Genomic DNA, 22,801 nt, shown 5'->3' with positions numbered 1-22,801 from the left:
GTGATGGCGGAGGAAGGGTGAGCACTCTCACTGTTGGCTAGGAAACTATTTTGTTGATAAGCACACAAAGTAGTGAAGGAATGCAGCAGTGAATTAGAGAATTAACAATTCAGGGTAGTCTACTGAAAAGGGATTGAGCCCTTGTTTGATTTTTCCCTAATGAGCTCATGAGATAAAGTTTGATTCACACAGTACATTGTCCTGTAAATTTGAGAGATCCAAACAAGCCGTGAGGAGGCAGAAATTGGCTTCACCACTTTTACAGGCCCAAGGATGCTGCCAAGTCACTTCAGGCAGCAAACATCTTTCCTACCTTGTCTGCACAGCCCAGTCCTTTTTCTGTTTGGCCTTGGGGACTGCAGGGTTTGCTGTCTTAGTGGGCACCTCCTTTCATCATTGCATTTCTATCTGCCATCTGTTTCAGCTGTCTCCATTACGACACAGGGCCTTTGCACACGAGGTTCTTTTCTCTTGCATATACAAGGTTTTACTGTGACATACTTGCTTTCTGCTCATGGTATGACAACTGAGATTCTGCAACCCAAATGTGATTGATCCTTTTGCCTCCGATAATTTGTCCATGTTTGAAGTGTCCTGCACTGACACCAGCTGGCTTTGGAACATGGACTGTATTTTAGTCATCAGCCACACTGCTCAGCTGCTTCACAGTGATGTTGCACCTTTCTGCAGCTATGGGGAGTCAGAAATGTTTCATCACTTGTGCTGCCCATCCTACTGCCCTGAGAGTCACTGTGGAAGTGCCCTGTTCTGTATTGCAGGGTGAGAGGAGGTACCTGTTTGGACAGCAGCCAAGTGGTGGCCTTACTGACCACTTTCATGTACCCTTTTCTGTGCTCCTTCACCTGTGTCCTCAGGAATAGGAATGTGAAGTTTTTGCCTGAGGACTGCAAAACTGTTCCCCCGGTGCTGATACAGTCATGTACAAAAGAAGAGGCTGATAGGCGCCACACAGGCAAGCGTGGGACTCAGGATAGTGCTGCCCATAGGAGAGGGGTTTGCTCTGGGGTGTTCCCCAAGAGTTTAGGAACACCTGGTGCAACACAGCCAGAGTCACCACACTATAGGATTGCTGCGGCCCTCCAGTGACCCCATGAGCGCTGAGCAAACCTAGTCAGCAAAGGGAAAGTGACACTGCGGACTCACACTGTAAGCATCTAGGTACTGGGTTATTTGTTGAACATCTGTACTGTTATCAGTTGACCATACTGTTGACCATCCTGATGGTATCCATACTGTTATCGACTGAGGCCATCTGTTCTATTGAGTAACTGTGGTCTGGCACTGTTTGACTGGATAATGAACTAAGCCTGGGAAGCATAAAAGAAAGTAAGCCACATACCTCTGTGTGGACTTGGCTGCACCATCAGCTGGCCTGCGGACCCGACAACCCACCCATTAGCGGGGACATCCCTGATGCCAGCTGCCAGGGAGAACCTGAATCATCTTGGTACAGCTCGAGCGTGGTGAGAACAATCTGGGGAAATCTATACTGGAGGGGTGGCCCATAAGGACAAGGAAAGGGTGAGAACAGTCATTGTACCGTGCATCCATGGCTTAACCATAGAGCTCTGATATGTGTATTCTATTTTTAGTTCTTTACTATACCTTTTAGCTTTGTTATACTTGTAGATTGTCTGGTGTTAATTGTTTAGTGTTGTCCAGTGTCCATCATAAGCATAGAACTGCTTAGCTCTAATAAATTCTTACACTTGATAAATGACGATCTCTCGAGTTCAGTGCAACTAACCCCGGAACCTGAAAAAATCCTGGATGCCCCTCTAGTGGCGTGTCACACAGGCAGGAAGCAAGGAAAGTGCTAGAGTCAATCTGCCAACTGGACAGACTGAATAAATAATGTAACAGTTATTTTGCTTCTGACAGTTAATGGAATTACGGAAAAATCCTAAAGCCTCGAGAATAATATATATATGACGCAACATCATATACATATAGACACATACACAATATCACATCAGGACGGATGTCAGAGATTGCATATGTGTACGTGGCACAACGGAAATTAACCATCTCTTTTGTGATTACATCCCTTTGGTCAAAATATCTTGCATTGGCATCAGCCTAACAGCTCTTGTGAACTTGTTCTTTGCCTCCATAATAGCCCTCTCTCCAACTGTGTTAGCCCTGACTGTCTTTCTATGTGTCATCTTCATCCTCCTGAGGATCCTTTCCACTCCTGGGAGACAAAAGACCTTTTGTACCTGTTCCTCCCGCCTCTTGGTGGTAACAATTTTCCATGGATCCTAATCATTGTAAGCATGCTGCCAAAGACCAACACCAACAACCCTGACCAAAATGGTCTGTCTTCTGCACAGTTGTGACTTCCCTGGTCAATTCATTAACCTACAGCCTGAGGAGGAGTAAGGTCCCAGAGATGCTGGGACCTCTTTAGCGAGAGGTTTCTGTGGGAGAAGCCTGGGCACAACTCTAATAAGATGCAGCACTGAGGTGGTTTCTGGAGAGATGAGTGACAGTTAATGACACTGCACCACTGCCTTGCAGCTGGAGGGTAGAGGAGTATTAGAGAAGGTGGTAGTAACAGAGCAGTGGAACAGGTTGCCCAGAGAGGTTGCGGAGTCTCCATCCTTGGAGATATTCAAAAGCTGTCTGGACAGGGTCCTGGGCAACGTGCTGTAGGTGACCCTGCTTGAGCAGGGGGGTTGGACTAGATGATCTCCAGAGGTCCCTTCCAGCCCCAACCATTCTGTGATTGTGATCTTTAAAATTTGACAAGAAGAAAGCAAGAAAAAGTATTCTTTAATTAAAGATGGATAACAGGATCTTGGGAGCTATTTTGCATCTGCTGCAGTCATTAAGGACTGAACATCATTGCTAGAAGGAGCTTGAGTCAGATGAAATCTCTCCAAAGTAGGTGGGTGTCTTATCTCCTGCCTATTTTACCGAGGTTCCTCACCTTTATGGATCTGGGCTAGAGTCTCCTCAATTTCAGCGATTTTCCCAAGAAATTGGCTTCTTTGGAGTGCAGGCCCAAAGGAGGCAGAAAGGGATGTGCTACTTAGGTGAAAATAACTCTCCTGAGCAATTCAGGATGACAATTGCTGCTTTTCATATAAGGGAATTCTGGTGCCTCGTCTGCCAAAACTGTTAGATCCCCCTGACTACAGAGCATTGCTTCTCCTTGTATGTTGCAAGTCATGCTCTTTGTTCAGTTTTAATATTGAATTTCAGGATTGTAAACTAAGTTTTAATATTGTTTTGTTAGTTCTGTTATACAATTCACTCGTTGTTTTAAAAAAAAAACACATACAAACCTCTGAGAGTCATAGAAATATCCACTCTCATGAAGATGAGGGAGTGAGATCAGTTGAGTAACACTGAGGTCTCCTTCTGTTTCTGCAGTTCTTACATCTGCTGGCATTTGCAACATTCCTGCCAAGACATCGTTGGGTGTAAAACATCGAAGCCTTTAGCTGTTTCTCCTTGGATCTAGATTGCAATGAATTAACACAGAACAAAACTCTTGAAACAAGGAAAAAATTGAGGATGTAAGCATAGGTAGCATCCAGAATTTATGGCCTCTACTTTTGCCAAAGCCTTTCACATGAAAAAAGTGCTTGAAAACAGGCTTGTATTCAACCTATGAAGTAACAAACCTCACAAGCAATGGAGGGAAATGCATTCCTTCAGTTTCCCTTTTTGCTTTTTGGTAAGTCTGTAAAGAGCTTGTCTTGTGACTGAGTAAACTAAGCCCTTCTCTGCTTAGCATGCACAGATCTTATGACACGTTGCTTTATTGTGGCTGCAGATAAAACAGATGGCTAACCTCGGATGAGCTGAGATTGGTTTAGGATTTTCTAAACTTTTCCAATTCTCATTTTGTGTCCTTTTTGTTGCAAGAAAAGCTTAAAATCCCACAAGTATAAGGCTGATGAATGGTCAATAATAGGAACTTGCCCTTCCTTTTTACTGTTTACTTGATACTACTAATATAATTAATTTACTGCTTGGAGATCTTGAGAGATATTTGTGCATATTCAAGACATCCTGTGTTAGAAGGCAGGAGGGTGCTTTTCCTCTTTTAGAGCACCATGAGTATTTAAGAGATATCTTAATGAAAATAGCTCTGCTAACTGTTTGACCAACAACTGTACCAGGTGCAGAAGGAAAATGTTGCCAGCTTTGTTCTCTTGATCAGATACCTGACCATGCAGGGTCACTGGAGCATGGCTGCTCCAAAGAAATACTCTTGCCCTGTGCTGGTCCACGGAAGCAAACCACAGAATGAAGCAGGAAGGCACCAGGCAGTTTTGAGGGGTGTCAAACTCAGCAGTACCCTTTTAGGCAAACCAGTCTCATTTTAGGTCTCAGCTTTCGGTGCTAGAAATGTTTGTATTTCTGACAGTGAGCATGGAGCTCTTAGTGATTCATACCTTTTCTCTGGGTTGCCTCTCCTGCTTTTCCTGGCACTGCACCTCAGCAAATTCTGCCCCTGGCAGTTCCTTATCTGCAGACAGATGTAGCCACAGGCTGGCCAGCCCCTCTTCTTCCTCTTCCATGACTTCTAGCAGAGCTTGCTTCAGAGTTTTCCCAGTCAACACTTCCAGCATCAGCTTGACTTCCATGTCAAAGTCCAACACCCAGAGATGGGAGTCAGTGACAGAGAGAATGGACTCTGGATCATAGTCACTCTGAATGTCTTAGCAAGAAGAAAAGGAGGACGAAAAAAGCGTTTGCACTGATGGCAATGCTGAGAAGTATACATCATGGCCTCTTGTCAGCTAGGGTAGGAAGCGTGAACACAGCATGGGCAAAATGAAGAATGGGGTGAAATGAGCTTTAGCCTGTCTGATGGATCTATCCACACCACAGTCACACCACAGTCCCACCACAGCCACCTTTGTGGCCACCAGCGAGAGGCAGAGCAGTTAACTGGACTCTGCTCTGCTCACATCCTCATTCCTAACCCCTGCCAGGCTAGATTCTGTGTCTACAGTGGGGAAACTTTCTCAACATTGTAATTGCTAACTGAAAGAAGGACAACCACTGCTTATGGAGAAGCAAGCACATTCTGCCATTTTGCAATTTTTTACTTTTGGTGAGAAGACGAACATCTACATTTCTGCCTCAGTTTTGCATCAGATACTTGCTTCATATATGAGACATCTTGATACCGTGTTTGTGAACCTGACATACTTCTCCTTTTTCTGCTTCCACAACCATATCTCTTCCTGATTTTGTGAGGATGAAGACTGGAGAGGGTGGTTTATCCAGAAATGTGTCTGTCTGACACTCCATATCCACCCGTGCAATGGCCCTACACTCTTCTGAATACACCTTTAGAAAGCAAAAGCAAGTGCACTGAAGTGACTGAAGTTAAAAAAAAAAAAAAAAAACTAAAACTTACACCAGTTTTCAGTGTAGGCTCTCTGATGCTGTAATGTCTGTTGCGCTAACTGGAAATTGTTTGAAAAACTACATTTAGGTCAGCTAATTTCAAGAGTCAGAGTCCAGACCATTAGGTTTCAGCTCCCCTTGAAGAGTAAACAGTTCTTGGCAGAGTTAACTGTGATAAGGCAAGTGCAAAAAACATTGCTGATAGCATACCTACTGACAACTATGTTTCCAGAAAGAATTTTTCTTCATCATACATTTCTCCTGAGAGGCAGTAGCAAAATAGAGAACATAGGATGTGTTGGGTTTAGAGAATGACCTATTTCCAGCTCTGCCAGAAATGGCTTTGAGGTAACAGCACCTTTCTAAAAGGATGCACATGATATACATGTGAGGGGCAGATATTTAACATTTGCAGTGAATTTTGTTTTGAGTGTTTTGTCACTTTGAAGTTTTGGAAAGTGTTCCAGGAGGAAAATACTGCCATAGCATCTCGAGCACACAGAAACGTTCTGCATTTCCACAGTGGCATTCCAATAATAAAGAAATTGGACCAGCAGCCCCAGTCTGTGATGATCCTCAATCCACAGTCATACTGGTGGAGTTGTCTTCGTGCACTGGTGACTCTTCAGCGAGGGGCTGAAAAGCCAAGCAATTTCCTTCCCAAATTTTTCAGTGCAGCTGTCAGTAAGGAACTTGACCAGCACCTTCACGTGCACACATAAAACCACTGATTGCAACCCAAGGTGCTAAAGACTTATTGAACAGCCTTTCTCACTCCCAACTCTTGTTTGTGTGCAGAAAGCTGTAGGCATATGGATGCTCTTACATGAAGCTCCTCCACAAGAATTTAAGAGATAAGACAGCAAGGTACCTCTGAACAGAAATGCTCTGGTCTGCCCTGGAGGGTGTGGCTGGTTGGTAAATTCAACACACCTCATCATTCATCTCTTTCTGCATTTCCAGCAGGAGCATGTTGTCCCCTCTGAGACTCAGCATATTTCGCTCAATGCAGATGGCAAGATTGCTGGAATCCATCCTGCTGGTCAAAGAGTCTTGGATCATGTAGAGAAGAGAGAGTGGAGAAGAGAGAGCAACTGCTTGAGGGAGAAAAGATGTGCTCTAGGCAACCAGCCTAGGAATCACGAACAAAATGCAATATCACTTTGTGTTACTGCATGCTACTCCATGTTACTTCATAGCAGTGACCACTACTTTTTTCTTCGAGGAAGTTTCCGTTAAACTCACACACGTGACACTTCCTCTGCAAAGAGGAAAGCATAGACTTTTCTGCACAATGTAGCAGAAGTACCATTCAAAAATTCCCCAACAGTGGCTGAGGATAAGGTTAATTATAAGATCCGGGTTGACACCTGAGCATTACAGAAGCCCATGCCTTCAAGTATATCAACAGCATTAACAAATGATATATTGTCAGGAGACATCACCGGAGGCTTTCCTAAGTCATGGTAAAGCCTGCGTTTATGTTGTGTAGCTTTCAAGATATTCCCAGACATCTTTTAAATCATAAAGAATGAAGCATGGTCATATTTCCCAAACTTCTGATTTCACTGCCTGCTTAAGTGATAGTTCGCTGTCTACAGCGGAGTGACTACCGTTATTAAGATAATGCAACCTCTCTCCTCTTAGGAGAGTCATTTTGTAGAGTACTCTCAAGAACTTAAGCACTCCGACTAAGGAAATGCTTTTCTGTGCCACTTTCCTCCTAAACCCAACCCCAAAGCAGCAGTAGCTAGCAGACAAAAGCAACAGGTTTTTAACTGAGACTGACAATTTTCAGGGAAGTCTCAGGCCTCTGCCAGTCTCTCCATAACAGTGGGACAGCTTGCAAAACTCTTTCAGTTCTTCCATTTTGTCCTGTTTGCTCAGTTTATCCAGAGCTAGCATCCAGTACTCTTACAGAACTGACAGGAGTTTTGAGGAGATATTTCGGAGAAAGTCCTGCAACACTGAGATCTTTAGATTAGGCTTTGGACATGCCCACTGAGAGCAAAGTGACTCTGGCTCGTAAAGAGGGATGTAAATGTCAGCTACCTGCTCTTGCAGGTACCCATCAACACTGACAGAACAGACGGCTTCATGGCTGTATGCCATATAAACCTCCATTAGTCTAACAATAGAATCTGGCTCTTCTTCGCCTTCTGTTAACTCAGTGGGCATCCCTGAGCAGGATGCTTAGGAAGAGAAGGAAGTGAATTTTCCATGGGCATGCCAGAAACCAGGATTGAGCAGGAGGAACAGAAAAGAAGATAGAAAAGAAAAATGCCAAACTTTTCTAAGCATGAAACACGGAGTTTGGCTTCGCTGTGGTTTTAGCTTGGTGTTCCCAGTTAAGTCATACCAAGTCACTGAAGGGGGCTCATGCAGGTTAGCAGGGAACTGTCACAGCTGAAAGTCAGAAGAATTCACCTTTCAGGTCACTTGCAGCAGATGCACAGATTTGCTTTCCAAGTCAACATCCCATCCTTTTTTTCTAGGTCTTCCTTCAGCTCCCTGTGTGCTTTCTCGCTGGTAGCTTTTCTGAATATCCCCTCAGTTGATGGGGCACATTCAGTATAGCCAGAAGATCCTGCAGAAAACACAGGTAGGGTGGGAGAAAAATTTCTTCAGTGAAGATAGGCCCTGTGTCAGGTGAACCTTTCCTCAGAGATGGAAGCAACTTTGGACAGGGAGGCACTCTGCTTTCACTGGGTTAGGATATAGTTGCTCCAAGTAGATTATCTTGCAAGTAGCCAGATTTTTGCCCAGCCCAGACTTGTTTTGGACTGGTGAACTCCATTGACTTCCATAGAATCAGTTCTGCTTCCTTCCAGAGGGAAACAAGGCACAGATCAAGCCTTGATGATCGAATCCACATCCTCTAAAGTCAGGCTGAATGCCTAGCTGAAACTGCTCAAAAGGAAAAAAAAAAAAGCTTCTCTAATGGAAAAGGTAACTGCAGGGGAAACTGTCACAAGTTCCTTTTTAGCTAGAAGATAGTGTTTTGGTGTTTGTCAGTGCCAGTCAAGGATGAGCAAAACCCAGAAAAGACAGGAAGGTTATGGTGTTGAAAGACTCCTTTAAAGGACTTCTGTGAGAACACAAACATTCACACTAAGGACCAGGTCTGCTTCTCCTATCCCTGACTCTGGGTTTTCTCCCCACAAGCTTCCTTCCTGTCAGGGCCTGAGGGCGTTAACAGGACACAGTTGCCCTGACCTGCCTTACCTGGGCCCACACCAACACCTCCTGCTCATTGGGCAAGGACCCCATTTAAGCTCAGGTCTAGGACTTCAATCTCTGCCTGAGGCATATTATGCTGTAGGCATGCATGTCTCCAGTCCTGTCTCTGGTCCTGCCTCCTGGATGGACTTTGGATCTATGTTGCAGGGAGCTTGTATGCTGAAAAGACCCTTTTTATATATGTTGTAGATTGCCTCTAGTCCTGTCTTTGGCCCTGTTTTCCCGGATTTAATTCCCAAGAAAGGCTCACCTGAGGAGTGTGTACAGCCAGAATTCTTCAGCTTCCCACAAACTGCAGAAAAAAAGAGAAAGCACATCAGGCCCCGCTGCTACTCATCCTTTGGGCAGAAACAGACACATTTCCATCCTGTTGGGAGAGCAACCACTGGCCCTGTCATGCCAATTCCAGCTGCACAACAACTCTGTTGTTCTGTGTGCTTCCTCTCTCTTCCCAAACTGACACAATGCCTACTGGCAGTTTTGAACATGATTAAAGTCATGGGTGATACAGTTCACCCTCTAAGAGGTGCTTGCAGAGAAGTTCTCTTGAGTCCTTACTGTTGCCTTGGCATGCCTATTTAAGTTGCACAACAACTCCTCTCTGCACTTCCTCCCAAGTTCTCTTGGGTCCCTACACTGGCCCTGCATGCCTATTCCAGCTGCACAAAAACTGTCCCTCTGCGCTTCCTCCCTCTGCCTTACAGGCAGTTTTGCACAAGAAAGTTGACATGGGCAATATGGCTCACTCACCTGCAAGTCCTCGAAGAAAAGTTCTCTTCCTCCACTACTGTTGCCTGACATGCCTATTCCAGATAGAAAACAACTGTCCCTCTGCACTTCTTGCCTCTTCCCAAACAGACACCAGGCCTTCTGGCAGATTCACGCAAGAAGCGCAGTCCTATAGGAATGGTTCACCCTCCAACAAGTGCTTGCAGACAAGTTCTCTGGGCCCCCCCAAACCGGCCCTGCCATGCCTCTTCCAGCCCCACAACAACTACCTCTGTGTGCTTCTTCTCTCTGTCATGCACTGACAACATGGCTCCTGGCAGATTTGCACAGATTTTGTGATCCTGGGGAAATGGCTAAGGCACCAACAAATGCTCTCAGACAAGTTGTCTTGGGCCCCTCCACTTGCCCCGCCACGTGTATTCCAGCCCTATAACAACTCCGCCTCTGATCTTACTCTTGCTTCCAAAATTAACACCGTACCTACTTGCAAATGAACACAAGAAACGTGATCCTGGCAAACTGGCTCACCCAGTAATAAATGTTCACATACACATCGTGGTAGCAGACTATGCTGGCCCTGCACTGCCTATTTCAGCACAAAACTAATTGCCCCTCTGCACTCCCTCTCTCTACCCAAACTGACACCATTCCCACAGCATTTAACATGAGAAATGCATCAGGGGCAATGCGGCTCAGCCACCTAGAAGTTCTTGCAGACAGCCTCTCTTTGACCCCTACCATTCCCTTGGCATGCCTATTCCAGTTTCACAGCAACTGCCCCTCTGCACTTCTTCCCTCTCCACAAACTGGTATATTGCATTCTGGCAGGTTCCCACAAGAAACAGGAATGGGTGAAAAAGATCACTCACCAAAAAGTGCTACCTGACAAATTTTCCAGAACTCCCACTCTTGCCTTGGCAGGCTTCTTCAGCCCCACAATAACTGCCTATCTGCACTTCCTTGCTCTTCCCAAGCAGACACCAAGCCTGCTAACGAAATTCCCACAGGAAATGCAATGTGGGCAAAATGCCACAAACATCAAAAAGTGTTTGCAGACAAGTTTTCTTTGGCAACTACACTGGCCCTGCCATGCCTGTCACAGCCACAGAACAGATGACCCTCTTCGCTTTCTCTGTCTTCACAAACTGACACTATACCTATTAACAGCTGCCTACAAAAAGAGTCTTCCTGATTGAATGGATCAGCCATGAACATGTGCTCACAAACAAGTTCTCCGTGGCCCCTACTCTTTCCTTGGCATGCCTCTTTCAGTCCCACAGCAATTGCCCTCCCTGCCTCTTCCCAAAATGACACCATGCCTACAGACAGATTCACAGAAAAAAAATGCTGCAGTCTTGGCTCACCCACCAGTAAGTGCTCGCAGACAACTTCTGTTTGTCCACTGCCGTTGCATTGGCAAGTGTCTTCCAGCCAAACTGCCCCACTGCACTTCCTCCCTCTTGACAAACACACATCATGCTTATTAATGGGTTTTCACAAGAAATTCCACTCTGGTTAAATGGCTCACCCACCAAGAACTGCATGAAGACAAGTTCTCTTGGGGCCATGCCGTTGCCTTGGCATGCCTTTTCCAGCCCCGCAAAAACTGCCCTTCTGCGCTTCCACCATCTTCCCAAATGACACCATGCCTACTAACAGTTTCTCACAGGAAGCTCTACCCTGGTCAAACAGCTCACCTAACAAGGCTCCCAAGTAAGTTCTCTTCATCCACTACCATTGTGTCAGTGTGCCTCTTCCAGATCCACAACTACTGTCCGTCTGTGCCTCCTCCCTCTTCTCAAAATTACACCATGCCTACTAAAAGCTTTCCACACAAAGCACCAGCCTGGTGAAATGGCTATTCCATTGCCAGAAAAAATGCCCCTCTGTGATTCCTCCCTCCTCCCAAACACACACCATGCCTAATAACGGATTCCCACAAGAAGCACCACCCTGAAAAATGGCTCACCCACCAACAGGTGCTTGCAGACAAGTTCTCTTGCACACCAAAGTTCCTTTTTCATGGCTATTCCATTGCTGAAAAAAGCTGCCCCTTTTCGCTTAGGCTCAGAAAACTGCCCCTCTGCGCTTACCTCCTCTTCTGAAAAAGACACCGTGCCTGCTGATGGATGCCCACAAGAAGCACCACCCTGGCTGAATGGCTCTCACCAACAAGGCCTCACAGAGATGTTCTCTTGGGCCCCTACTCTTGTCCTGGCATTCCTAGTCGAGTCCCACAATGACTGCCCCTCTGTGCTTCCTCACGCTTCCCCAAATGATGCCATGCCTACTAACAGATTCCCACAGGAAGCACCAATACTTTTTTCCCTACCTCTTATCCTGCTCACCACCTAGTCTGGCTTGATTACATACTGACATACACACCCACATAATATGCATGCACTTTGGTCTCTCCAAACCTGAATCTGTCACTCAAGGCTCACAGGCCCCTATGAGCCATGGCTCCTTCTCCAATGGTTGGCACTTACTTCTCTCACTCACTCCAATCTCTCCATTTGCTGCCACCACAGAGGAAGAGGCCCCTATAACTTGTTGTCCACACTCCAGTGGCTGGCACTTAGACCTCCACACACAGAAACACACGCATAATAAATGGTCCCCTCCCCCAGGAAAGCAGAAATGGGATTTCATAATAACAGGACAGACTGCAGCGATCAGGTGCAGGACATGGCCAGAGAAGCGTACTGACTAGCAGTCTAGACCAGTCTTTACACATGACCAGCCCTATTTATCCCTGTATCCCTCTATTTTCATATACTTGTTCCTCCTCAATCCACCTGATCCCTCCCTTTCCCCGCCTTTGGTCCTTCCCCTAAATATCCCATAATAAGTCTTGTACAGTCTCAGAATGCTTTTCCCAACATTCTGTATTGAGTCCCATACTCCTGTAGGCAGTAAGAGGATACAGGAATGTCTGTGTGCACTGCATAGCACTGAGAGAGGGGAATGTGTGTTACTACAGAATTGTGTGGATGAGCAGGCACAGAGAGATGTGGAATAAATACTGTGTTAGGGCCCATTCCAAACAAGTGAATGACAGCATATAGCACATGGCTGCCTTGTTTTTTTGTCCAGAAATTTTCCTGGAAAAGATATGAGCCTTTCCATGCCATTTAACCTCCATCTAAAATACACTTATCCTGAGACTGCAGAGCGCTTCTCAGTTCTTAAATCTGTATGCCCATGCTCTCAAATGTCTGTACTCTCTTAAATTCTTCATTTATCACCTCATTCGTATCGGGAAAAGTGTGAAAGAGGCCTTGGAAACATCTTTCAGTAATCAGAGATGGCAGACTTGTCTAATTACTCTCTGAAAATGTTTATGTCTTTCCTTTCTAGGCTAAGTAGATTAAATATCTAAAACTGAGCCAGGCAATACTGGGTGATACATGCTGGAGGAGGAGTTTCCTGTCTTTTACACTGCCTCCTTCATTAATTACTTTATATAAAGTTGGAGAAGGAAATAGGTGAAGGATGCACTGAGTATAGCTGTCAATTACACAGTATTTTCCAAAAATACCTGTGGAATGTGAAACATTAAGGTAGTGAAATAGAGAGCTTATGACAGACAAACAAACAACAGAAGGATTCGTGTTCATGATTCGGTAGTTCATAGATAATAACAATTTATTCATTTTTATTCCTATATTCTATTAAAATATGGTAAAAATGGGGATTGTGTTCTTGTAAATATCTTAATATTCAGTATAGGATTCAATCTACTTTGACTTAGATGTTTAAAAGTTAGTCATTTAAGGTGTCTCTACAGTCAAAGGGGAAAAAACAAAAACAAACCCCCAAAACACTTCCAGAAGATAATTCATCAAGCCTATCTTAATACATATGATAGGAGAGTAAGATTCATCTTCTGGAGGTGGCTTTCTCTCCCACATCTTGTGAAACCTTTCCACCATATGAAATATAACTAAGGAGTAGAGAAATGTACAACATCAGTTGTTTTAGCAGCAGGAGACCTAGATTCAGATACATCCTCCCAGTCTCTGTGACACCAAATTTAAGATAATAATTTCTTGATTTCCTTTCATAATCCATGGAGAGAGAGAGAGATGGGTTCTGCCACGTAATGATTCCTTTGATCAGATGATTATCATCAGCTTTTGCAGTTGTTCATCTCTCCATTGCCAGCTTCAGAGGAACACGGCATTCAAGCTTCTAAGTTAGGAGCCTTAATTAAGTCCCTCAGGAGAAGTGGCATGCATCTGGGTTCTAGAGACAAAAGCAAAGGATAGCAGAAGTTGAGCCTACTCACTGCTGGACACTAAACAAATGAATGAGATGCTTTTGCAAAAAAAAAAACAAAAAACACCCAAATTATGTCATATATGAAACAAAAATTCCTTACTGAGAGCAAATAAGCAATGTGGTTGTAATTTTCAGCCCTTGTATTCTTCTCTCTCATGAGGTGAAAATCTGGAGCTTTAGGCATTTATTTTTCTGTCTAATAATAAACATTTTATTAATTTCACTTGTGTGCAATTAGAAATTCCATTAGCCGATATTGCAGTGAAGATAGACTCTTCTTCATATGCTATTTTCTGTTGCAATGTTCAGGACAGATGTTCTGCAAAGCCCACCTAGTAATAAAATTTTGAACTATTTTTTATCTTCTTGCTTTTTTAGGATTTTCTTTTTGTCGTGAGGTAGATGGAGAAGATAAACTGCACAGCCTTGGTCATGTAGATGGAGAAGATAAACTGCAAAATCTTGGTCGTGTTCCTGATGATGCAAATGAAGATGACCCCTTAAATTGTCTAAGAGAGTCCTCCAACAGGTAACATACTTGCTAACATGCTTCTTCTTATAGACAAAAGTGAGATTCCTCTCACTTAATTTCAGAGATACAAGTTTTCTCCAAGACTGAAGTATTTGTGTAGGATTCTGCTATAATCAGGAGAGAAAAACTGACACCATTAAAGAGTATTCTACATTGTTTCTCCAGGACAACCATGTAAGGATGCAGTGAATCACCTTATGAGACTGCCTTTTCTCCTCCATGAACTGTGCAGTGAACTTAAATGACTGAGAGTAGTCTTCTCAGAGATAGATCGCTAAAATTAAGCAAGAGAAATCTCAACAAAAAACATCAGAAGGAAGCAAAAATACTCCAAGGCACATTTTCCATTTTTCCTGTCCATGAGCCAAACAAAGACATTTCCGAACAATTTTTTATAAGATTATTTCCTTGGAAGAGAGAAGAAGGAAGTTCAGTCTTGCTCTGAGTCTGTGTATGTTTGGAGCTTCCATGTAATACTAAAACTGCAGAATTAAATGATCTTGTGACAATGAAGACAGTGAAAGTAAGTGAAAGGAAAGGCAAAAGGAATTGCAAAATTTTACCATAAGGCTGTTAAATGTTAGGTTGTTTAATGCTTACTAGACATGGATTGATCAAGAAAGGAAGACTTGTGTTCTCAATGGCTTTTTAAATTTCCCTGTTTGCATTGCACTGTCAGAAATGAAGATTTTCCTTTTTTTTGGTCCTCTTTTTTTTCAAAATTTTGTTCATCCTATGACATTTTAAATTGTTGTGTTTAGCAAGTAAAACAGCTAAGAGCATTTTTCTCAGAGAAATCTCTCTATTAATTAATTTATTAATTAATTTATTTTTCTAAATAAAGAAATTCAGGATGGGATTAATCCTATAGATTAGGACACTTTAATTTAGATGCACTAATTTTGGATGACCTAGGATATCTCACCTGGCCACCAGCAGCTGCTCCAGAAATCATAAAATCTCCAATAGGACCTGTGCCATACCTTTCAAATCTGCATGGATATATCCCAGTGTCTCTAAAATGGCACTGGACATCCATATTTAGGAACAGAATTCCACCCTATTCACTGAGTTGTTCAGTGTAGCAGAAAAAGCGGGATTTCCACAGAAGTTGGGGTTGGGACACATGTCACTTCTTATCTTGCGTAAAAGTTGTCCACATACTACTCCCCTAACTATCTTTATGGTCTCAGCTAGACTCGCCCCAGTCTTTCTTGTCCTGGGGGGCTTGAAACCAGACACAGTACTTCAGATGGGGTCTCACAAAGGCTGAATGGAGAGGAAGAATCACTTCAGGTGCCCTTAAGGCTACACTCTTACTAATATAGTCCTTTTCTATTCATCTTGTTGTTCGAAAAGACCCTCCCGCTACCCCATCCTTCCCGCAAAGCTGCCTAAATGAGTAGCCTAAACGTAGACATCTTAACTTAGATCTGATGAAATCTTCTTTCTCCCTCGGTATTGTCAGATGAACTGTATCGTATTTTTGATTTTGGATTATTCTGTTTCTTCATGACACCAGTGTTTCATTCACTGTTCTCCCCAGGGCCACCTTTCCTCTTTGTTTCTTAAACTGTATAAGAGGGGGTTGAGCAAAGAATTTAGTAGAAAGCAGAGAAGATTGTGCTGCAGTCTTTCTGTGCCTCAGTTCGTGGAAAACTGTAAATAATGAGTGCTGCTCAATACAAGATGGATAACTCATTGAGGTGAGAAGACACGTGGAAAGGCTTTTTTCTCCCCTTGAGTGGAAGAGATCTTCAGGATATTTGTTCCAATAAAAAATATAGATTGTCAAGGTGAAAAGGAAGTGAACAAGAAAGCTTCTACAGGCCATCGAAGAATCTGTAAGTCCCTCTCTCCAGCTACCACTACAGGGAAGTTTTATCACTGGAAAAGAATCAAAGAAAATAGTCAGTTTCTGTGGGGCACAAGAAGCGAAGTTTTTAGTAGAGTGTTAGAAAGACACATGCCCATGGTGAAGGAATTAGCTGCAGACAGATTTTGTGGTTGATTATTGTTGCATAATGCAATGGCTTTCAAAGAGCTAAATGATAATCGTAAGTCATCACTGCTAGGATCTAACACCATGCTTGTGAAACAGTAAGTAATATGGTAGTAAACACTTGTTGACTGACGTATTATTACTCCCAGTCAAAAAACTGACCAGCATCCTGTATAGGATGTTGAGGTGCAGCAGATCTTCAATCAAGACAAATTCTCATGGATAAAGGGCGTGGGAGTGTATAGATGCACACAAATGGCAGAATAATGAGGATGTTCTCAGTCATAGTCACAATAAAAACAGTTTCTAACTGTCAGTAGAAACAGATGGAAGAGTCAACAACTTATAGAGATTCATAAATCTCAGGAAAATGAATCTGTGATGGATTTTTGATTTGGAATCTGCCATGATCTTGCAATGAAGGAAAATATTCTATAATTGGTCAAACATGTTACATGTAATGTACTCCTTCAACTGAGATAAATGATTGAAAATCTACTGAAGTAAATTTAATAGTGCTAATTTGTTCTTAGCAGGGAGCTGGTACGCAGTTATCAAGGGATTTTTCTTTGTTTGTTTGTTTTTTTGTTTTTCAGAACTCACATATGCCACTCCTAAACTTTTTGTCTGAAAATGAAATACTGTAAGATATTTTCATTGAGTGTGGACTCTAGATATCTGTAATCAGAAATGAAGAGTTAGTCTCTTCACATGATGTCCAGTGCCACATCCAGTGCCACATCCAGTATCACATCAGTCAAAAGTAGTTAGGGTTTTTTTTTTAAAGCTTTTTTTTTTTTTCCTACTGGAAACAATGAAGAACTTTAAATGTATCCTGGCGGGAGCTACTTGAAAATTTTCCCGAGAGAGTTTTCCATCTAAAGCCTCAAGATAATTTCTTCTGCCTCACTCTAAAAGATAAAATCCGAAACATAGAAACCTATGTCTAAGCTAGGAACCTGAGATGTCCTTTATAATCAATGGAAAGAAATTCCTTCTTATGGAGTGCAAATCGTGTGGTTTGTTTTAAATGTCCACCACGGAGGAGGGGATTTACGCCCTTAATTTGCCTATTACTTTTTTTTCTTTTTAACTATAAAGTGATGTAAACTAGATGAGGTTCAGACATTATGTTGTAGACATGTACATATAACTAGCTGAATGTGGCAACCTCTTCAGAATGGAATGCTTCTCATTCTAAAGTAGATGGTAACAATATTTCAAGTGAGTGAATCCTTCAGCTTCTCAAATCTTTTCATAAATGTTACTTCAGTTCTTGTAGGACACAGTTCACCTAACATAGATATTTATGAAGTAGACATTTGTATTTAAGCTAGTCATCAAGGTCTCTTTATATTCAACAGGGATGAAACAGCACTTCTATAGTACAGCTTTTTCTCATCCACATGTGAAGCTCTACATTTATTCAAGAAAAAAACTTATACATTTCCACAGTTTTTTAGAAGATATAAATAACTGCAACTTTTTTTCAGTATTTCTACAGATGCTTTATTGTTTGTAAGTCAATTAGACTCAAAATCAGTTAATCTAAAACAGGGCCAAGAAAAACATTTACAGAAATTATAAATGAACACTTGATTAATGAGGAGTCATTTGGCAAAGCATTGATTAAACCACACAATCTCCATGTTTACCTATTTTGCAAAACATCTTTGAATTCACTCTCAGAGCATTTCAACTTCAAAGCTACTTAAATTATAACTTAGGAAAAGACAGTTTGTTGCTAAAGTTTATAGTTCAATGTTTAGATGGTGTTGTTTAGGAGAATGTCATGGAGAACCAAAGCAGTCTGACAGAATTCATTCTCATCAATCCTATTTATTTCCGTTGATTTTACTTGGAATCTAGATGACTACATTAGAATCAGACAGCTTTAAAATTTTGAAATTGAGAGAGATGAATTCCCAAGCTGAATTTGTTTTTTTTTTTAGAATATAGGATTAAATAATTGGTCCTATATATCCTCTCATCTGTGGATGAATTCAGTTTATTGTGCATGTTACTATTTTTTTGCTGTAATGGGGGGAAATGGGGAGTTTGAGACACATCAGACCCAGTTGCAATAGACATTCCTAGTGAAAAAAAAGCTGGGCTTTTTCAGATGGCTGACTTTGCATGAGATGTACAGGTGATAGAGGAGCCAACAAAGAGAGATGCTCTGCTGGATATCATACTTAAGAACAAGGAAGAACTTGTTGAGGATGTGAAGGTCGGGGGCAACGTTGGCTGCAGTGACCATGCGATGGTGGAGTTCAGGATCCTGAGAGAGGCAGCAGGGCAAAGAACAGGATCACAAGCTGGGACTTCAGGAGAGCAGACTTTGGCCTCTTCAGCGACTTGCTTGGAAGAATCCCAGGGGACAGTGTCCTAGGAGGAAGAGGGGTCCCAGAAAGTGGGTTGAAAGTGGTCCAAGAAAGTGGCCAAGGCCCATTTGAAGTTAAATCTGGCAGGGGATGTCAAGGACAACAAGAAGGGGTTCTATAAATACATCAGTAACAAAAGGAAGACTAGGAGAAATGTGGGCCCATTGCTGAATGGGGTGGGTGCCCTGGTGACAAAGGACACAGAGAAGGCTGAAGTACTGAATGCCTTCTTTGCCTCAGCTTTTACTGGTAAGACTGGCCCTCAGGAATCCCAGGCCCTGGAGACCAGGGAGAAAGTCTGGAGAAAGGAAGACTTTCCCTTGGTCGAGGAGGATCGGGTTAGGGACCATCTAAGCAAACTGGACATACACAAGTCCATGGGCCCTGATGGGACACACCCATGAGGGATGAGGGAGCTGGCTGGTGTCATTGCAAGGCCACTCTCAATCATCTTTGAAAGGTCACAGGGAACAGGAGAGCTGCAGGAGAGCAGGAGAGGACTGGAAGAAAGCCAATGTCACTCCCAATGTCTTCAAAAAGGGCAAGGAGGACGACCCAGGGAACTACAGGCCAGTCAGTCTCACCTTGATCCCTGGGAAGGTGGTGGAGCAGCTTGTCCTGGATCTCATTTCCAAGCACATGAAGGACAAGAAGGTGATCAGGAGTGGTCAGCATGGATTAACAAAGAGGAAATCATGTTTAACCAACCTGATGGTCTCCTGGGATGGAATGAATGGCTGCGTAGATGAGGGGAGAGCAGTGGATGTTGTCTCCCTTGACTTCAACAAGGTTTTCAACACTGTCTCCCATAACATCCTCATAGGCAAGCTCAGGAAGTGCAGGCTAGATGGGTGTTGTGGGTGTTTACTACAGGCCACCTGATCAGGATGAGGAAGTGGATGAGGCCTTCTACAGACAGCTGGAAGTAGCCTCACAATCCCAGGCCCTGGTTCTCATGGGGGACTTCAACCACCCCGATATCTGCTGGAAAGACAACACAGCTAGGCACAAACAGTCCTGGAGATTCCTGCAGAGCATTGGTGACAACTTCTTGACCCAGGTGGTGGAGGAGCCAACAAGGAGAGGTGTGCTGCTGGACCTCGTACTAACAAACAAAGAAGGACTGGTGGAAGATGTGAAGGTTGGGGGCTGCCTTGGCTGCAGTGACCATGAGATGGTGGAGTTCAGGATCCTGCGAGGAGGCAGCAGGGCACCAAGTAGGATCGCAACCCTGGACTTCAGGAGAGCAAACTTTGTCCTCTTCAGGGACCTACTTGGAGGAATCCCATGGGTGAGGGCCCTGGAAGGAAGGAGTGTTCAAGAGAGTTGGTTAATATTCAAACATCACTTCCTCCAGGCTCAAGAGCGGTGCATCCCTATGAGTAAGAAGTCAAGCAAAGGAGGCAGGAGACCTGCATGGATGAGCAAGGAGCTCCTGGCAAAACTCAACCAGAAGAAGGAAGTCTACAGAAAGTGGAAAGGGGGACAGGCCACTTGGGAGGAATATAGGAATGTTGTCAGAGTATGCAGGGATGCGACGAGGAAGGCTAAGGCCCGTTTGGAATTAAATCTGGCTAGAGATGTCAAGGACAACAAGAAGGGCTTCTTCAAATACATCAGCAGCAAGAGGAAGACTAGGGAAAATGTGGGCCCTTTGCTGAATGGGGTGGGTGCCCTGTTGCTGAAGGATGCAGAGAAGGCAGAGTTACTGAATGCCTTCTTTGCTTCAGTCTTTACTGCTCAGGCCAGCCCTCAGGAGCCCCAGACCCTGGAGGCAAGAGAGAAAGTCTGGAGAGAGGAAGACTTTCCCTTGGTGGAGGAGGAGTGGGTTAGAGATCATTTAAGCAAACTTGACACCCACAAATCCATGGGCCCTGATGGGATGCACCCACGAGTGCTGAGGGAGCTGGCGGATGTTATTGCTAAGCCACTCTCCATCATCTTTGAAAGGTCATGGAGAACAGGAGAGGTGCCTGAGGACTGGAAGAAAGCCAATGTCACCCCAGTCTTCAAAAAGGGCAAGAAGGAGGACCCAGGGAACTACAGGCCAGTCAGCCTCACCTCCATCCCTGGAAAGGTGATGGAGCAGCTCATCCTGGAAGCCATCTCCACGCATGTGGAGGAAAAGAAGGTGATCAGGAGTAGTCAGCATGGCTTCACCAAGGGGAAATCATGCCTAACCAATCTGATAGCCTTCTATGATGGAATGACTGGCTGGGTAGATGAGGGGAGAGCAGTGGATGTTGTCTACCTAGACTTCAGCAAGGCTTTTGACACTGTCTCCCATAGCATCCTCATAGACAAGCTCAGGAAGTGTGGGTTAGATGAGTGGACAGTGAGGTGGATTGAGAACTGGCTGAATGGCAGAGCTCAGAGAGTTGTGATCAGTGGTACAGAGTCTAGTTGGAGGCCTGTAGCTAGCGGTGTCCCCCAGGGGTCAGTACTGGGTCCAGTCTTGTTCAACTTCTTCATCAATGACCTGGATGAAGGCACAGAGTGCACACTCAGCAAGTTTGCTGATGATACAAAACTGGGAGGAGTGGCCGATACACCAGAGGGCTGTGCTGCCATTCAAAGAGACTTGGACAGGCTGGAGAGGTGGGCAGAGAGGAACCTCATGAAATTCAACAAAGGGAAGTGCAGGGTCCTGCACCTGGGGAGGAATAACCCCATGCACCAGTACAGGCTGGGGGTTGACCTGCTGGAAAGCAGCTCTGCGGAGAAGGACCTGGGAGTGCTGGTGGACACCAAGTTAAGTATGAGGCAGCAATGTGCCCTTGTGGCCAAGAAGGCCAATGGTATCCTGGGGTGCATCAGAAAGAGTGTTGCCAGCAGGTCGAGGGAAGTGATTCTCCCCCTCTACTCAGCCCTGGTGAGGCCACATCTGGAGTACTGCGTCCAGTTCTGGGCTCCCCAGTACAAGAGGGATGTGGCACTACTGGAGCAAGTCCAGCGAAGGGCCACAAAGATGATTAGGGGACTGGAGCATCTCTCTTATGAGGAAAGGCTGAGAGAGCTGGGCCTGTTTAGCTTGGAGAAGAGAAGGCTGAGAGGAGATCTTATCAATGTGTACAAGTATGTGAAGGGAGGGTGTCGAGAGGATGGGGCCAGACTCTTTTCAGTGGTGCCGAGCGACAGGACGCGAGGCAATGGGCACAAACTGAAACACAGACACTTCCATCTGAACATGAGGAAAAACTTTTTCACTGTGAGGGTGACAGAGCACTGGAACAGGTTGCCCCGAGAGGTGGTGGAGTCTCCTTCTCTGGAGATATTCAAAAGCCGCCTGGATGCAATCCTGTGCAATGTGCTCTAGGTGACCCTGGTGGAGCAGGGGGGTTGGACTAGATGATCTCCAGAGGTCCCTTCCAACCTCAGTGATTCTGTGATTCTGTGATTCTGTAAAATGGTCTGTTGGATCTTGGTGTTGGCTGCGTGGGCTGGAGGATTCACACATTCACTCATACAAGTTGCATTTGTTGTCTGTCTTCCCTTCTGCGGCCCCAATGAACTCGACAATTTCTTTTGTGATGTTACACAGGTGATTAAGTTAGCTTGCACCAACACTTATGTACTAGAGTTTATCGTGCTTGTCAACAGTGGCCTAGTCGTCTTGATATGTTTCATTCTTCTGCTCCTTTCCTATGGTGTCCTACTATTCCGTCTGAAAACAGGCATCTCCAGAGGGAAGAGAAAAGCAGTATCTACCTGCATCACCCACATCATTATTGTCTTTGTTATGTTTGGGCCAGCTATGTACATATACTGCCGACCTTTCCATAGCCTGCCGCTGGACAAGGTGGTGGCTGTGTTCCACACAGTGGTTTTTCCCCTCATAAACCCTATGATCTATACTCTGAGGAACAGGGAGATCCTCAGTGCAATGAAGCAGTGGTTGGCACGATGCTGCCTGGGGGGAGGGAACTAGAAAGAAATTGCATTCACAAAGTACAAAATTATAGTATTTTGGAACAGTTTTCAAGTTAGATTATGGTTATGAATGGTCTGGAATATTTGTGTACAATTAATTTGATGGACTATCCCTCCAATATATACAAAATCATTAATATATTAGTAATGCCTTTGAAAGAACTGCAAAAATCTTTATTACATAAAGACAAATATTAGATGTCATTGCCTGGCTTTGTAAGGACTAAATATTCCCAGTGCAGTGAGTGACAATATGCATGAAGTAACTGAACAGTATGTGTACAGATGTCTGTTCATAATTCAGTA

At 44.0% G+C, this 22,801-nt stretch overlaps 1 pseudogene; it reads left to right on the top strand.

Annotated features, from left to right (window-relative positions):
* LOC106498494 (olfactory receptor 4M1-like) overlaps positions 1-22,493 on the top strand; it is a 44,633-nt pseudogene extending 22,140 nt beyond the window's left edge.
* The last annotated feature ends 308 nt before the right edge of the window (positions 22,494-22,801 follow it).

The sequence above is a fragment of the Apteryx mantelli genome, chromosome 27, assembly GCF_036417845.1.
Source record: "Apteryx mantelli isolate bAptMan1 chromosome 27, bAptMan1.hap1, whole genome shotgun sequence".
In the NCBI taxonomy this organism is placed as follows: Eukaryota; Metazoa; Chordata; class Aves; order Apterygiformes; family Apterygidae; genus Apteryx; species Apteryx mantelli.
This window is presented reverse-complemented; position numbering and strand designations above follow the sequence as displayed.